We start from the raw sequence: 6,297 nt of genomic DNA on the forward strand, positions 1-6,297 counted from the left end.
AATATGTATTGCTGCAGTAGGAAAGTTTCATGTACGCACAGTGTCTGCACCTGTCTAACCTGCACTTTATGGGTGAGGGAACGCTGGAAGATATCAATGTAATCCGTGGGAGAACATTGGGTTGTAGCTGCAAGGGTCTTTAGATATCTTCAGACAAGGATTAGCGCCCACATACAAGAGGTTGATAGGCTTGAGATCATTGGGTATTCCGACTGCGACTTTGCTGGATGCTTAGATAGTCGTAAGTCGACATCAGGTTACGTCTTCACTATGGCTGGTAGTGCTATTTCATGGAGAAGTGCCAAGCAATCCTTGCTGCATCATCAACCATGGAGGCAGAATTCATCGCATGTTATGAGGCATCTAGTCATGCTATTTGGCTGCGCAATTTCATTGAAGGACTGCGAGTTGTCGAAAACATAGAGAGACCTTTGACGTTGTATTGTGATAATAGAGCAGCAGTTTTGTTCTCAAACAGCAACAGAAGTTCTTCTAGGTCTAAGCATATAGACATTAAGTTCTTAGCTGTTAAAGAAAGGGTTCAGAGTGGCTTTGTTAGTATTGAGCTCTATGGACAAATTCCATGGTTGCGGATCCGCTTTACAAATGCATTGACGCCTCTACAGTCATGAACATATTGCTAGCATGGGCGTCGTTAGTATGAATGCGTTTCCGATTAGTTGGAGTTTATTTTCTATAGCTTGATATTCATGTTGATGTCATGACACTTTTGATTAGTATAAAGTTTATCATTTACTGCTCTTGAACCATGATCTCATAAAGACTTTAAAGTTGGACTAGTTGAAAATAGACTGGCGTAGATCACATTTAGTACAATGCCACATCCACACTTTATCTATGTCGTTAGTTAAGTCGGTATGTGTGGAGCATTGTGGGTTTAGTTGCATTACATGCGACAACTGCCCCTATGTTCCATGTATAGATGAGGCTGATGGACAAGATTGATTTAGATAATTTTTCAGTTGTAATTACATTTGGTTGTTGATAGTAATTTATACACAATTTTGAATTCCCGAAGGTGCATGATTGTATGGTCAAGTGGGAGATTGTTGGGTCAGGGCCACAATAACATGAGGATATAGGACTGTGCATAAGTTGTGTCAGACGTCACAACTAATGTTTATAATTGTGTATATCTTATTATTCAGTTTTGAATGGACCCAAATTGTGATCCCTGATTCAAGCTTTCTGAATTTGGTCCCAATTATCTAAATTTAAATGTGTGGATATACATATTAATCATATGTTGTAGAATTCCTGGGCAAATTGTCAAATCCATGATGGGCAAATTTGTAATTAGCCCCATATAGATTTCTTTTATAAATAGGGTGCGGTCCCCTGATTGAGCATGCAATATTGAGATTCAGCAATTAGGGTTCCCATCTCCCTTTGCGCGCTGATCAGTGAAAAAGAACCACAAGACCCAATCACCTTCGCTCAGTAATCAACCAATGCGATTGTGCGACGCTCCGCCCACTTTTTGTTCCTAAACAACTCCAAGCAAGAAGATCCGTGGTTTGAATTAGAGTTTATACCGATTAGATCCATCAGTGCACCACACGCCAAAAACAAAAGAAAAGAAGGAAAAGAGGGGACAGATATATATAACGGAGAAACAAAGATAAGCATCGAGCAGATTTTTGAAACCTAAATAAAATATAAAGATAAATAAATAAAATTCCGTGAATCGACACATAAAGTTCAATTTTTGTAAAGTTAAATTTTTAAAAATATTTAGTATTGTAAAATTAATTTAATATTTGGTAAATGTGAACAACATACCCGAAAAACTGAGCTCTATAACACATGTATTCTCTATCCGTATGTAGCTTCGGATCTAACTCACTTCTAGAGGATCTAGCATTTTAAAAATACCCAATACTAATAAAACCAATCGGCCACCGGTTTTATTTATTTGCGAGTTTCTCCAACTTTCTTCCCAAGTCTATATATATATAATTAAATTTTAGTACGGATACCACATATAATCTGGCTCAGAAGGACAAACGAATTCCACTGCCGTAGCTTACAAGACAATGTTTTTAAACTTCTTTCATGGTTTGCATCATATATTGAAGAACATTTTGTCAAAAATGGTGACTGCATTTGAACTTTCCGAAGCATCGCTTTAATGAGTTTTTAATGTTTATAGTGAATAAATATGTTTCACATTAACAATATTTAAAATCCCATCTTATAATAAGTATTTAATAAATGATATTTATTCCTTTAATTAGTTTAAGTTTATTTTGGTTTAATTTTTAATATCCTTTCTGATTTTCAAAATTTCGCAATAACCAATCATAAACAATTAATCAACCATTAAAAATAAATTAAACTCTAATTTGTACATAATTTTCATCATTAATACAAAAAGTCACCACACAAAATAACCACCCCTGTAATTAATTCAAAGTCATCCCTTGACCAAAAAACAAGTTGTTCATATGGCTACCGTACATAATGACAATAGTTTGAATGATCTTCAAACCAAATCACACGCTCTCTTTTCTCTAAGTCTATAAAAGTCCTCAATCTTTCTAATCTTCAAGAAACTAAGAAACAAAGCCATGAAGAATACAACCATTCTCTATCTCTTTCTTTCTTCTCTTCTTCTTCATTTCCATGTCCTCCCAAAACAAGCTCCCAAGAAGTTGGTAATATATTTTTTTCTCATCCTCTATAGCTATCTATAGACTTGTATTATTTTTATTGTTTTAATTGTGTGTTGTTTTGGAGAGGATGAAAAGAGAGTTTAATCACAAGTTATCACTTTTTTCTCTAAGTCTATTAATTCTTCTCTTCTTCTTCATTTCATGTCCCCCAAAAAACAAGCTCTTAAGAAGTTGGTAATAAATATATATATATATATATATATACTCTCTTCTTTCTAGGCTTGTATATAAATATAATGCATGGTTTTATTAATTGAGTGCTGTTGTGTAGAGGATGAAAGAGAGTTTAGTTACATTGAAGGGAGTCCAAATGGACCAGAGCATTGGGGAGAGTTACATGAAGAGTGGAAAGTATGTGGAAAAGGAGACATGCAATCACCCATTGATTTGATTCATGAGAGAGTGAGAGTTGTGCCAACTTTGGGGAGGTTGAAGAGGAGTTATAAGCCTCTCAAATGCTACCATTAAAATAGAGGATATGATATTATGGTAAACCATTAATATATATTTAATATATATATATATATATATATATATATATATTATTTAGATGATTATTTGATGTGGTTTTGTGGAATGAATATGATATGTAGTTGGAGTGCGAAGGAGATGCTGGTTCACTTTGGATAAATGGAAGTGAGTATTTGCTTAAGCAATGCCATTGGCATGCACCTTCTGAACATACTCGTTAATGGCAAGAGGTTGGTGATATATATCTTTCTCTTTCCATATAATGCACATATATTTTTCTATTAAAAACTTATTGTATTTAAAAATATATTTTTATCCCGGTACTTTTTAACTAATCATAATTTTTATTATTTAATCTCAATCATAAATTAAAATGGACTCCAATTTTTCGAGTTTAATGTTTTACTACTCCATTATTACAATGGTGACATATTTAACTTATTTTTTAAAAATAATCTCATTTAAATAATAATTTTATTTTTATGTAATTATTATTATTTTTAACAATATGAACAAACCACTACGTTAAATCTTAATTATAATAAGAGTCAAACCCTCAATTTTTATCTTTTTATTTTTATATTCATACATATGTTATCACCATAATTTTTAATATTAGCTTAATTTTAGTATCATTGTGATTGTATTTTTCTCATTGTCATATATTTATTTCTATTTTATTGAGCTAAAATATATCAGTAAAACCAAAATGTTGACTTCATGGTCCTCGGTTGTTGTTTTCTATGGTTGAGCTACCAACATAATTATCAGGACCAATCAATGCCCTCTTTTGGTCTTTCAAATTGACTTAGCTTTTATATATTGTTTATCTTTTCTTTTTAAATCTTGTTGATCTAATTTGTAATATTTTTAATAAAACCTATTATATGAAAAATATGTTTTAGTATATTATTTAAAAATTGATTCTATTAAAAATCGATGAGACATTTCTATACCTCCCACCAATTAAATAAAAAGCTCTACATCTAAATATTTTAAATGCATGTTCCTAATAAGAAAGGTAATATAATATATATATTATACATCTAATTTAATGTCACATTTCTATGCCTCCCACCATGGTCCAATTATTTATTTATTTATTTATTTGTTTGTTTGTTTTAGGTTTGCACTTGAGGTTCAGCATGGTCCATCAAAAGAACTGATGGAAAGATAGCTGTGGTTGGAATTATGTACAAATTGGACGCCCTGACTCATTCCTTTTAAGGAGGTAATTAATCTAATCTATGTTTAATCATTTTTTATATTTTAAAATTATATCCCTATTTTTACTTTTACATACTCCTTAAAATTGCATTTCTCTAGTTTTTAACTTTGTTTCATACATGGCCCTTATATATATATATATATATATATATATATATATATATATATGTCCATCATGTAATGAATTGTAAATTTATTCATATATTTAAACAAAAATTTATGCATAAATATACTTTAAATGTGCTTTTTACATGCTATGATTGGCTTCCAAAAAAATTATTATGATTTTACCGATTATATAATTTTTTATATTTTCATTAATCAAACAATCTAAACATCTTCAACGCATAAATACTTTTTATACATAAAAATTGTACAAAATGATTCAAATAGATGGTTCATCCAAATTTGTCCCTAAAGAAATATATTGTTTACAAATGTGCCATCATGCATTTTTATTTTTGTAATTTATTTTATGGTAATTAAATTAATGGGAATTATATTTTATTATTATTTTTATAGTTAGAAGAGCGTATAAATGAGGTTGAAGTAACAAGGGAAGATGAAATCAGTGTTGGAGTGATAGATCCAAGTACGTAAAAGATTGGGAGTAGAAAGTATTATAGATATATGGGTTCATTAACTACTCCTCCTTGCACTCAAGGTGTTACTTGGACCATTGTTAATAAGGTATCATGTTTTATATATTGTTTTATTAATAGCATTTAATTTTTTTTTTAGGTTTTAAAGTTATATGGTTTAATAACTTTTAATTTATTGTTTTTGATTTATGTTTTGTAGATTAGAACTGCTTCTAAAGCTCAATTGAAGCTGTTGAGAGATGCTGTTCATGATGTGAGTTTATCTATTATTTCTTATATCATCGATATTTTTATTATATGTATATATATATATACTCATAAGAAAATTCATGTTTTCATATATATATTTCTATAAAAAAAACTAATATTTATAGTTTTTTTATGATCAAAATTTGACTAAATTTTTATGAAGTAGAAATCATTTTACAATCACTTTATGAATTTGGGTAAAATAGTAAATTCAAACAAATTAGTTGACTTTTGTCACATCTTGAAATAAAACATAATTTATTTATATATACTTTTAAAAATTCATTGATTTTTGACTATACAGGAATATATTATACAAATAAGGACAATTTTGCTTTTATTTAATGATTTATTTTATTATTTTCAGGATGCTAAGAACAATGCAAGACCACTGCAGGCAATCAATGAAAGAGAGATCAAGTTCTACACTCCAAGATATTTTGAATCCATAAGCATTATTAGTACAATATTATTATAACATTTTTGTCACATTTATAATATTATTAAATAAACTAATACTTTCTATATACATATATATATATATATATAGTATGCTGAGTCTTCTACCAATGGCTCTAGAATTCAATTCTAAGGACGTTTATTTATTCAGTGGTTGGATGCACCAAATAAAACCAATACTCTTCATTTTATAAAATTAATACATACATATATGTATATATATATATATATATATAATGAGAGAGAGAGTCGAGCCTTCTACCAAGTAGCATCACAGGTAACTAGGATGTCTAAAAGCAAAATTTTTTTGAATAAAAATATTTTATTTTTAATTAAAAAAATAAAATTTAATAAAATTTAATTTTCCATAAATACTTTTTTTTTTGAAAAAGTGGATATACCACATGCATAGATAAAAAGGAGAAACAAAGTACAGCAGCAGTCCACAGGCAGTGGAACAACATTACCAAAAATAACAACAAAATGTAACATCAAAAAAAGGAGGAACAACGGGTCTCCTCCTGACCCACAGAACTAAAAAGGCACCTAACTACCTCTCTCCACCATCCTGATCCTCCTCGACCGAGGAGCAG

The 6,297-nt window shown here is 29.9% G+C and overlaps 1 pseudogene; it reads left to right on the forward strand.

The window, feature by feature from the left end:
* The first annotated feature begins 290 nt into the window (after nt 1-290).
* Nucleotides 291-5,723, forward strand: LOC120275559 (annotated as a pseudogene).
* Nucleotides 5,724-6,297: the final 574 nt, after the last annotated feature.

This window comes from Dioscorea cayenensis, chromosome 14, assembly GCF_009730915.1.
Source record: "Dioscorea cayenensis subsp. rotundata cultivar TDr96_F1 chromosome 14, TDr96_F1_v2_PseudoChromosome.rev07_lg8_w22 25.fasta, whole genome shotgun sequence".
Taxonomy (NCBI): Eukaryota; Viridiplantae; Streptophyta; class Magnoliopsida; order Dioscoreales; family Dioscoreaceae; genus Dioscorea; species Dioscorea cayenensis.